General features: G+C 49.6%; 1 long non-coding RNA gene across 1 annotated transcript; it reads left to right on the top strand.

Moving 5' to 3' along the window:
* Positions 1-1237: 1237 nt before the first annotated feature.
* On the top strand, positions 1238-11451 carry LOC129531980 (uncharacterized). The gene is made up of 5 exons (XR_008677537.2): positions 1238-1578; positions 3230-3352; positions 8759-8930; positions 10166-10253; positions 10943-11451. It is a non-coding gene; the product is annotated as an uncharacterized lncRNA (long non-coding RNA).
* The last annotated feature ends 588 nt before the right edge of the window (positions 11452-12039 follow it).

The following is a 12039-nucleotide window of genomic DNA, read 5'->3' on the forward strand; positions in this document are numbered from 1 at the left end:
ATGGAGGGAATTTAGGGAAGGGTTAAGAATGCCCAGCCACAGCCTCCTGCTCCCCCACACTGCCCACATGCAAATCCCAGTGCCTCACCTGCTCCCACTCCCTAGTCCTGCAATCAGCTCCTTAGCTGGAAGCTGTTTCATCAGAAACTTCTAGGGACCCTAGAAATGACGGATCACACAGAGTAAAATGCTGGTTCCGGGGCCTTTGCCCAGAGTTTGGTCTCCTTAGCCTGGGCAAGGCCCAGAAATCCTCATGTTTGACAAACGCCCTCTGGAGAGCCCCATGCCCCAGAATCACACTGAGGAGCACCAGGAGAGGTTACAAAGCCACAGGACCCCGAGAGGCCACCGTGAGCTCAGAAGCTCTGTGTGCCTCAGTTCCCCTTCCTGTAGAATGGGCTAACCACCATCGCCACTATTGTGAAGGTGACATGAGACACTGAGCGTCAAGATTCGGCACAGGGGCTGGCACATGGCCAACACTCAAGAAATGTGGGGTGGGATTGTCACCATTTAGTGGCAACTGGAGGCTCCTCCTTCCCCCAGCTTTCCTGCACCCTCCTCCTCCCCACTGCCCCCCAGTTCCATAAGTCACTGTCTGGGCTTGGGGATGGGAGTTAGGCCCTCAAGGAGCCTGCACCAGGCTGGCCTTCCCAGGAACTCCACATGTAAACAGAGTCCCAGGCAGGGGACGGTTGTGGGAAGTGCAGGGGCACGTGGTCCTCAGGGCCTTGGGAGAAAGGATTCTGTGGTGCCCTGGGAATTAACTACTCAGCCCCTGATGAGCTAGTCCAGGAGAAATCCTCAGTAACAGGGCTGCCAGCACAACAGACGGGCAAGGAGGGATGACATCACTCAGCAACAGAGCCCACTGTGGCATCACAGGCTGCTCTTAGCAAGTGATGAGCATTTGGACCCCAGCCCTTCACTGGAACACACACACACACGCACATGCATGTACACACACATGCACACACATGCATGCACACATCACTCTGCACATACCACACCACACACACGCACACACACATACCACTCTGCACAGACTCTGAGCAGTCCGAAAGTCCCTGTGGACCCTTTGGTTCACACAGCCCTGGAGGGGATGGGGAAGGACCCACCCAGCCTTGCAGAGGCAGAATGACTCTTGCCAGTCAGGAATTCCTACAGCGGGTTGCATCATTCACATAGCATTAGCAGCCATCAAAGGCTAAAGAGCAGCCCCCAAAAAGGAGAGGCTTAGTGGCCACAATGGCTGTGGCCCTCACTTCTGCACTGTGCAGAGGGCCCTAGGGGCCCTGGCCTCTGGGCCTGAGCTCAAGGCCACCACGGTAGTGTCCCATCAGAAACGTATGACATCCTGCTGCTCCTGCTCCATCCCGAGGTGGCATCCCCCAGTTTTCTGGGTGTACACATCCATCTCCTAAGCTTGGCTGGTGGGCGTCTGCCCAGATGAGGGGGCCAAGGACCCAACTCTGCACAACAGCAAATGCATTCAGGGAGGGCCACTGGGACCTCCAGGAGCTGCTGAGATACGACCCAAGTCCCAGGCGTGTGCAGGACTCATGGGGCCAGAGGCATGTGAGTAGCTCCGTATCCCCTCCTCATCCTGCTGAGTCCCTGAGAGCCAAGAGGGGCTGCTTAAACCCAGGCCAGGCTTAAACCTTCTCAGCCTTGGGCTGACCAGCAGCTCCTGGCAAGCCCATGGTTCCCCCAGAAACGCCCCAACCCCACCCCACTTTATTGCCTACAGAGGGGAGGCAGGGAGGATGAGATGAGCTTGGGGACACTGTAGCTCTGGACAGGAGGGAGGCACTGTTCTGCAGCCTGGGCAATGGGGATCACCCAGGACCCCCGTCACTAGGCTTCATTGGGCAAACATGGAGAACAAGAACAGTAAATATCCAAAGCAAGGGAGAGTCGCTGTACCCATCTGGGCATCTCCCAAGGTCAGAGAGCTCCCTACCCAGCTCTGCTCTGTGGGGTCCCAGCCTGGCCATGGCCAGGAGCTAGAGGAGGAAGGTCTGGGCCCCTCAGGTGATGGGGTTCCCAACTTAGGGGCTGGGATTGCACCTCAGGTAGCCACGTGGCTTTTGTGTGATCATCCACCCATGCTCCCTGAGCCACCAGCCCTGGTCTGCTCACAGAAACTGGTGGGAGAGATGGTCAAGCCAGGCAGGGAACATGGTGAGTACAGGCTTTGGAGGCTGTGAGGCCAGAGTGAGACTCCGCATTCTGCCAGCGTGGCCTCCGATAAGCCACTTTGCGCTTCAGGCCTCAGCTTCTTTGCCTGTAAAACACAAACATAGCCCCTGTCCTTCAGGGATGCCATGAGGACTAAGAGTGATAATGTGGGTTTAAGCACTCGGTGCAGGGTTGAAGAGCCTGGAATTCTCTGGAAGATACCAGAAAGCTGCTGGGAGGCAGGGCTGGGGTGGGAGCTGTCCTTAGTAGGGTTTGGAAGGGCAAGGTCCCCAGCACCCCGGGAAGGAGAGCTGAGTCCCAGTGGAGAGGAGCACACAGGCTTGCAGGGAGCCCAGCCACAGTGCAGGCAGCCGGGGCCCTGCAGCCGGGTGGGGACCAGCAGCGGAGGAGACCTCCGGGGAGCATCGCCCCTGCCTCTCCTGCTCCTAGAGGGGACCACTGGGGACTGTCTAGCCCCTTGCCCCCTGAGGGCTGTGAGGCCCGTTCCTGAGCTCGCCCAGAGACAGCCAGCTCACAGGCTTCAGGCAGGGTGCTGGGCACAGGGAGCGGGTCACCTCCTCCCAGGGGCTCAGCCTGTGTACCAGGCCCCAACCTCCGCTTGTGGCCAAAGGGAGGACATGTTCAAGTCACACAGTGAGAAGCCCAGAAAAAGCCTGGGTCTCTCATGTCTAGGGCCTGTGTGTCCCTCATGCCACCCTGGACTGGGGCCAGATCTTACTGTGTGCCCACAGGGTGCTCCTGGCACGTACTCCTCCAAGCAATAAAGGCCACCCTCAAGTCCACCAGCCTTCCCAGCTAACACACCACACTTGGGTGTGTTACGGAAGCTCCTCTTGGGGTCTTCCCATTTATAAATGCTCATAGTCATGATCAGAGGGAGGTTTCAGAACAAAAGTTTCTCCCCCTGCAACAGGTGACCAGCATCGGGACTCAGGAACTTGTTAGTCTGCAGCAGTTTGCTGTGTTTGATTTAGTAGTTTTTTTTTCTTTTCCCTTTTAACTTTTTTTTTTTTTTTTTCTGAGACAGAATTTCACTCTTGTTGCCCAGGCTGGAGTGCAATGGTGTGTGTGATCTCAGCTCACTGCAACCTCCACCTCCCCGGTTCAAGCAATTCTCCTGCCTCAACCTCCCAAGTAGCTGCGATTACAGGTGCGTGACACCACACTAGGCTAATTTTGTATTTTTAGTAGAGACGTGGTTTCACTATGTTTGTCAGGCTGGTTTTGAACTCCTGACCTCAGGCGATGCATCCACCTTGGCCTCCCAAAGTGCTGGGATTAGAGGTGTGAGCCACCGCGCCCAGTCCTGACCTTTTTAACCTTTTATATTAGCATTATTTCAGACCTACAGGAAAGTTGAAAGAATAATACAAAGGATTCCTATATTTTGGGGGGACTATGAGAGTCAGTTGCGGACATAATGCCCCTTTACCACTAAATGCTTCTGTTCTGGTTGAGTTTCGAAGTGTTCTATGAATACCATTAGTTCCCCCTGTCCAATAGGCAGTAGCCTACCAGGGAGTAGGTGTTAAGGAGGCAGTCCGCCTGGCAGGAGTAATATTTTATCACCAACATTGTTTAGAATCACTGGCACATCGTGCCACTCTTTAAAAAGCAGGCCACTTTTAGTCAGTTCAACGACTCTTTTCCAAACCTTCTCCATTATTGCCTGTTCCCAAGGCAGGCTGCTGCCACAGCCAATAGATACTAAAGCAGTAAATATTCAGAGTGCGAGGAAGGTCAGCATTACAAAGGGAATAACATTAAATTGGAGGAAATATATCAAAGAACCGGAAAGTGGTGATGAAATGACAGTGGTGCATGCATATGGAATGCGTCTTTCTAGGGTTGGGGTGTTCTTAGGAACAAAGACTGAATCAGGAGGTAAGTACACAGTGCTGGGCCTATCAACAGCAACTGCTGGACACAGGGAAAGGGGACCAAAGGCAGGTGCACTGAGGGTGTGTGATGGAGGAGCAGGCACCAGCGTGGGCAGAGTTGGCCTAAAGCTAAGAGAAGGCCAGGTATATGAAGACTGAAAGACAGGGTGCCAGAAGATCCTCCTGTTGAATTGTTTTTTTGTTTGTTTGTTTGTTTTTGTTTGTTTTTTTGAGACAGGGTCTCACTCTGTCACCCAGGCTGGTGCAGTGGTGCGATCTCGGCTCACTGCAGCCTCAACCTGCCTGGCTCAATCGATCCTCCCACCTCAGCCCCTCAAGTAGCTGGAACTACAGGCATGCGCCACCATGCCTGGCTAATTTTTGTATTTCTTGTAGAGATGGGGTTACACTATGTTGTCCAGGCTGGTCTTGAACTCCCGGCCTTAAGTGATCCACCCACCTCGGTCTCCCAAAGTGTTGGGATTACAGGTGTAAGCTACTGCAACAGGTAAGGATCTTGGTTTTCAAAAATCAAAACTGGCTCCAGCTGATTTAGGCCGGATTTCCTGAAAAACATCCGCAGCTCACAGAATCAACAAGAAGGCTGGAGGGGCAGGGAGACGGTGGGGCTGCAGCTAGAAGGGTTGACAGTGTGACCCTGCATCCCGTGGACACTGGCCCCAGGCTGGGACCATGTGCCCGCCTTTTGAAGCACTTGCCCTGGACCCCCTGCCCCGGGGTGAGAGACAGGATGCCACAAAGTCAGGTCCTGCTGCTGCACTCTCGCTGCATGGGTGGGGTGAGCATGGGTCTTGCAGCCTTCTGGAGGGGAGGAGGGGCAGATTCCCCACCCAGTGGGTCATCGACAGCCCCTGGCAGACAGCCCAGGTGCCAAGCAGCCAGAACAAACCACAGATGACCCTGCCACTCAGGGATTCAAGCCCTTGTCAAAGGCACCCAGCCTCAGAGAGGGTGGCAGACGGCTAGTGTGAGCACAGTGGAGTCACAAGGCATTGTGAGACCCAGGGTTGGGGGACAGCTTGTCCCAGCAGGCTTATAAGGTTGGCAAAACCATTTTGCAAAAAGATGCCCAGCAGAACTTTAGCATCTGTTTATGACTTTTTTTTTTTTTTTTAAGACAGGATCTTGCTTGTCACCCAGGCGCTGGAGTGCAGTGGTGCCATCACAGCTCACTGCAGCTCTGACTTCCCGAGCTCAGCTGATCCTCCCACCTCAGCCTCCTGGGTAGCTGAGACTACAGGCACACACCACCATGCCCACTAATGTTTCTATTTTTTTCGTAGAGATGAGGTTTCACCATGTTGCCCAGACTGGTCTCGAACTCCTGTGCTCAAGGGATCTACCCACCTCGGCCTCCCAAAATGCTGGGATTACATGCGGGAGCCATCGTGCTTGGCCTGTGTATGATTCTTGTATGCATAAATTATTACTATGATGGCTGCCAAATGGTGATTCTAAACCCCATCATCCCTTCATTTCCGAGCTGACTTTGACTAGAAGGAGAAACTTCCTCTTATCACTTTTATTTATATCCATGTGGACCCATGATTTCTTATTCTATTCAAAGGATACTAATTCATTATCATTATTTGTGTTGATGTTCAAATTTGTCCCAGATTTGACCAGTGGGAGCCCCTTCAAGTTGGATCGTATATCCTTTTGATGTGTCATTATGAATATTTTGTATTTTCTGGCACAATATAATGTTCTAGGCTCATCTCCTATTTCTCTGGGCTATCCTGGAATAAGCCATTTTCCAAGGAGCTCTGGCTCCTTTAGTGGAGAATGATGGAAACCAAGATCAGCCGGGCGCAGTGACTCACGCCTCTAATCACACCTGTAATCACGCCTGTAATCCCAGCACTTTGGGAGGCCGAGGCGGGCAGATTGCTTGAGCCCAGGAGTTCAAGACCAGCATGGGCAACATGGCGAAACCCCATCTCTACCAAAAATACGAAAACTAGCCAGGTGTGGTGGTGCATGCCTGTAGCCCAAGCTACCTGGGAGTCTAAGATGGAAGGATCACCCAAGCCCAGGAAGTCAAGGCTGTAGTGAGCTATGCTTGTACCACTGCACACAAGTGTGGGGGACAGAGCAAGACCCTGTCTCAAAAAATAAATAAATAAATAAATAAATAAAGGCCAGGCGTGGTGGCTCACACCCGTAATCCCAGCACTTTGGGAGGCCGAGGTAGGTGGATCACCTGAGGTCAGGAGTTCAAGATCAGCCTGACCAACATGGTGAAACCCCGACTCTACTAAAAATACAAAATTAGCAGGGCATGGTGGCGCTTGCCTGTAATCCCAGCCACTTGGGAGGCTGAGGCAAGAGAATCACTTGAACCCCAGGAGGCAGAGGTTACAGTGAGCTGAGATCACACCATTGCACTCCAGCCTGGGCAACAAGAGCGAAACTCTGCCTCAAAAAATATATATATATGTAATAATAGTCATGAGATCTGGGTCAGATCTGGTGGTAATGAAATCAGTGCTCAAGATCTGGGTGCTGAGTGTGCTCATTACTGTTGGGTTGTTGCTGCTCCCAAACCCTCCAGTGGGCAGAGCTAGGGAATATATGTATGTATAAATATATATAGATATATACACACATACTGTATATACTGTATGTATACACACATATATATTGATACTTTTTTTTTTTTGAGACGGAGTTTTGCTCTGTCACCCAGGCTGGAGTGCAGTGGCATGATCTCAGCTCACTGCAACCTCATCTCCCGGGTTCAAGCGATTCTCCTGCCTTAGCCTCCCAAGTAGCTGGGATCACAGGCACCTACCACCACATCTGGCTAATTTTTGTTTTTTTTGTTGTTGTTGTTTTTTTTTTTTAGTATTTATTGATCATTCTTGGGTGTTTCTCGGAGAGGGGGATGTGGCAGGGTCATAGGATAATAGTGGAGAGAAGGTCAACAGATAAACACGTGAACAAAGGTCTCTGGTTTTCCTAGGCAGAGGTCCCTGCGGCCTTCCACAGTGTTTGTGTCCCTGGGTACTTGAGATTAGGGAGTGGTGATGACTCTTAACGAGCATGCTGCCTTCAAGCATCTGTTTTACAAAGCACATCTTGCACCGCCCTTAATCCATTTAATCCTGAGTTGACACAGCACATGTTTCAGAGAGCACGGGGTTGGGGGTAAGTTTATAGATTAACAGCATCCCAAGGCAAAAGAATTTTTCTTAGTACAGAACAAAATGGAGTCTCCTATGTCTACTTCTTTCTACACAGACACAATAACAATCTGATCTCTCTTTCTTTTCCCCACATTTCCCCCTTTCTTTTTCGACAAAACAGCCACCGTCATCATGGCCCGTTCTCGATGGTCACTGTCTCTTTGGAGCTGTTGGGTACACCTGCAGACAGGCTGTCACTTCACACTCGGAAGATTGCACAGCAGCCAGGCAGAGGCGCTCCTCACTTCCCAGACGGAGCGGCCGACGCCCGGCTAATTTTTGTATTTTTAGTAGAGACACGGTTTCAGCATGTTGGCCAGGCTGGTCTCAAACTCCTGACCTCAGGCTATCTGCCCACCTTGGCCTCCCAAAATGCTGGGATTACAGGCGTGAGCCACCGCACCCAGCCTGATACTTATTTTTATATCTATCTATAAATGTTGAAAAGCATGCACTGACATCAGTACCTGTAATTCCAATTTGACACCACAGCATTCATCCCTACGACACCTCCCTGAGAGGAAGAAACTCGTCTTCTGTTATTTTCGCCATATTTCCTCTTCGGGCCAACCTCCTCAGTGTGTAATTCACCTTCCGTTGCTACCATCACTGCCCCTACCAGACCCCTCCTAACCCAATCTGAATCCTCACTCTGAGCTGTTGCCCACTCACTGCATAGACACACTTCTCACAGCACCCAGGCTCCCAGGTAGAAGGAAACACGCTCCATCACTGTACACGGGAATGACAGCATTTCTAGAGGACAAGTTTAGCAACAGCTACCAATATATAGAAGTCTATCCTGTTGGCTCTGAAACTTTACCTGTAGAAATTTATAGAAAAAAATAGTAGCTCAGGCCAGGCACAATGGCTTACACCAGTAATCCCAGCACTTTGGGAGGCTGAGGCGGGTGGATCACTTGAGGTCAGGAGTTCGAGACAAGCCTGGCCAACGTGGTAAAACCCCAACTCTACTTCAAAAAGTACAAAAATTAGCTGAGCTTGGTGGTGCGTGCCTGTAGTCCCAGCTACTGAGGAGGCTGAGACAGGAGGATCACTTGAACCGGATCATGCCACTGCACTCCAGCCTGGGTGACACAGCAAGACTCCCATCTCAAAAATAAATAAATAGTAGCTCAAATATAGACAGATAAGTGGTACTAGTTATAACCTTGTTGTGATAGGGAAAAATTGGAGACCACATGAATTTTCCTTGTCTTAGCCCCCTAGAGACTTGTCTTTGTCTTAGCTTCTGAAAGCAGAGTGTCCCGCATGCCTCCTAGAACCATCTCCCTGAAAGATCAGATAGTTTGTGGATAACTGACTTCCTCCAGAGATGTTAACTTTGCAGCCCTTTCTGGCTGTGTTTGTACAAGGGTCCAGAGGGCTCCTGGGTATCAGAGAAGGTCCTGGCGCAGAAAGCAAAGATGCAAGGCGCCAAGCTGAGTTGGGACTCTTCTTCTGTAGATGCAGCTGGAATCAAAGTCCCACCAAGGGGAGGAGACAGGGACCCCAAAGGCACCTGCTATCTTTATCAATAGAGAACAGACAATAATGGGACACCAGTGCTGTGGAATGGTGTGCAGGCGTTTGAAGGAGGGAGGTCAGGCCACACAGGCTGTCCTGGAAAGGCATCCAGGTAAGGTATGTTGCCAGGAGAAACCTGTAAAGAATGTAATGACATGGAGGGTTGGATTTCAGATATGTAAATTACAGGGTGGGCTTTTTCTTGTCTTTTTTTTTTTTTTTTTCATTTTGTTTTGTTTTGTTTTGAGACAGAGTCTCGCTCTGTTGCGCAGGCTGGAGTGCAGTGATGCGATCTCAGCTCACTGCAACCCTCTCGGGTTCAAGTGATTCTCCTGCCTCAGCCTCCTGAGTAGCCTGGATTCTAGGCATGTACCACCATGCCCAGATAGTTTTTGTATTTTTAGTAGTGATGGGGTTTTGCCATGTTGGCCAGGCTGCCTTTTTTTTTTTTTTTTTTTTTTTTTTTTTTTGAGACAAAGTCTAACTCTGTCACCTAGGCTGGAGTGCAACGGAACGATCATGGCTCGTTGGAGCCTTGACCTCCCAGGCTCAAGCCATCCTCCTGCCTCAGCCTCCTAAGTAGCTGGGACTACAGGTGCACCACCACACCCAGATAATTTTTTATTTTACTTTATTTATTTATTTATTTATTTTTGAGATGGAGTCTCGCTGTGTCGCCCAGGCTGGAGTGCGGTGGTGCGATCTCAGCTCATTGCAAGCTCCGCCTCCTGGGTTCATGCCATTCTCCTGCCTCAGCCTCCCTAGTAGCTGGGACTACAGGCGCCCGCCACCACACCTGGCTAATTTTTTGTATTTTTAGTAGAAATGGGGTTTCACCATGTTAGCGAGGATGGTCTCGATCTCCTGACCTCGTGATCCGCCTGCCTCGGCCTCCTATTTTTTATTTTTCATAGAGATGGGGTCTCGCTATGTTGCCCAAACTGGTCTCGAATTCCTGGGCTCAAGTAATCCTCCCACCTCAGCCTCCCAGAGTGCTGGGATTACAGGCATTCACCTGGCCCTTAGTCATGTTTTCTTTTCTCTAGCAAGGTTTATTGTAAAAATATAGTACATAATACACATAATATACAAAATTCATGTTAATCAACTGTGTGTGTTATCTATAAGGCTTCCAGTCAACAGTAGGCTATTAGTAGTTAAGTTTGAGGGGAGTCAAAAGTTATACACGGATATTCAACTGCACATGGGGTCATCATCCCTAACCCCCACTTTGTTCAAAAGTCAACTATAATTAAAGAAGTCCTGGAGGGAGGCTGAGGCAGGACAATGGCGTGAACCCGGGAGGCAGAGCTTGTAGTGAGCCAAGATCATGCCACTGCATTCCAGCCTGGGCGACAGAGCGAGACTCCGACTCAAAAAAAGAAGTCCTGGGGCATCTGCAGAAATAGCTGTGGACCAACTACAGGAGGAGCAGGTAAGAATTAGTTTCGACCACAAGATTGGGAACAGATCAAGGGAACGGCATATTCATGCAGAGGAGGGGATGGATATTGGCATTAGAGCAAGTATTGAGCTGTGGTGGCCTCTCAGTGAGGACGGAGGACACAGGAGACCCACTGTGGGACTCGATGTGATCACTGGCTTCCCTTAGACATTTGCAGACATGGCTTGAACGTGCTGACAGCTCCTCTCTCCGCCTGGGGGCGCTATTTAGCACAGTGGAGTGTCTTCTGTATGTGCTGATTTAGGCCAGAGTGCCAGGGAGTTAACACCCAGGAACAACGCTCCTTCTAGGGGTGGCACTAGTAGAGAAATGCGCCATGAGCAGCCAGCATCCACGATGGCCCCAGCGATCCCCGCGTCCTGGTGTGCACACCCTGGTGTAGTTGCCTCCCACATTGAACAGGGCTGAACTGTTCTACAGGATATTGAGGAAATGACAGCATATGCCATCCAAGGCTAGATCATAAAAGCATTGTGAAAACTAAATTGAGCAAAGGACTTGAATAGACATTCCTCCGAAGAGGTTATACAAACGGCCAGTAAACACGTGAGAGGGTGCTCATTATCACTCATCATTAGGGAAATGCAAATCAAAACCACAATGAAAAACAAAATACCACCTCGCATTCATTAGGTTGACTACTATTTTTTAAAAACCAGAAAACAACAAGAGTTGCTGAGGATGTGGAGCAATTGGAACCCTTATGCACTTGTGCGCTGTCATCGGGAATGCAAAATGGCATCACTAGAATGGAAAACAGCACAGCAGTTCCTCCAAAAATTAAAAATAGAATTATCATATGATCCAGCAATTCCACTTCTGGGCATATACCCAAAAGATTTGAAAGCAGGAACTTGAAGAGATATTTATACACCCATGTTCATAGCAGCATCTTTAGCAAAAGCCAAAAGGTGGAAACAACCCATTCATCTGTCCATTGGCAGATGAATGGATAAACAAAACGTAGTATATACATAAAATGGAATATTATTCTGCCTTAAAAAGGAAGGAGATTATGACATATGCTGCAAAGCAAATGAAGCCTGAGGATATTATGGTAAGTGAAATAAGTCACAAAAGGACAAATATGGTAAGAGATACCTAGAGTAATCAGATTCATAGAGACAGAAAGTAGAATGGTAGTGGCCTGGGCCTGGGGGAGAGAAATGGGGGGTTGTTATTTAATGGGTATGGAGCTTCCATCGTGCAAGATAAAAATAATTCTGTGGATGGACAGTGGTGATGGTAACACAACAATGTGAATGTACTAAATGCCACTGACTGTACACTTGAAAATGTTCAGTTGGTAAAATTTATGTGTATTTTATGACAATTTAAAAATATTTAAAAACAAAAGCATTGCAGCTTCTACCTTACAATCTTTTGGATCACTGCTTTGGGGGAACCAAGCTGCCATGTTGTGAGGATGCTCAGGCAGCCTCGTGGACAGGTTCACACAGCAGGCAACCAAGGCCTCCTACCAACAGCCAGCACTAATTTGCCAAGCAAGTGAGCCACCCAGCAATGCTGGAAGAGTATCCTACAGCCCTAGTCAAGTCTTCAAGATGATTGCAGCCTCTTAAGAGACCCTGAGCCAGAACCATCAGCTTACTACAGAAATGGTGTGAGATAGTAAATGTTAATTGTTTTAAGCTGCTATATTTTGGGGTTATTTGTTACAGAGCAATGGATAACTAACACCCTCATACACTATTGGTGGGAAAGTAAAATGGTGTAGCCACTTAGGAAAACAGGC

The sequence above is a fragment of the Gorilla gorilla genome, chromosome 11, assembly GCF_029281585.2.
Source record: "Gorilla gorilla gorilla isolate KB3781 chromosome 11, NHGRI_mGorGor1-v2.1_pri, whole genome shotgun sequence".
Lineage (NCBI taxonomy): Eukaryota > Metazoa > Chordata > Mammalia > Primates > Hominidae > Gorilla > Gorilla gorilla.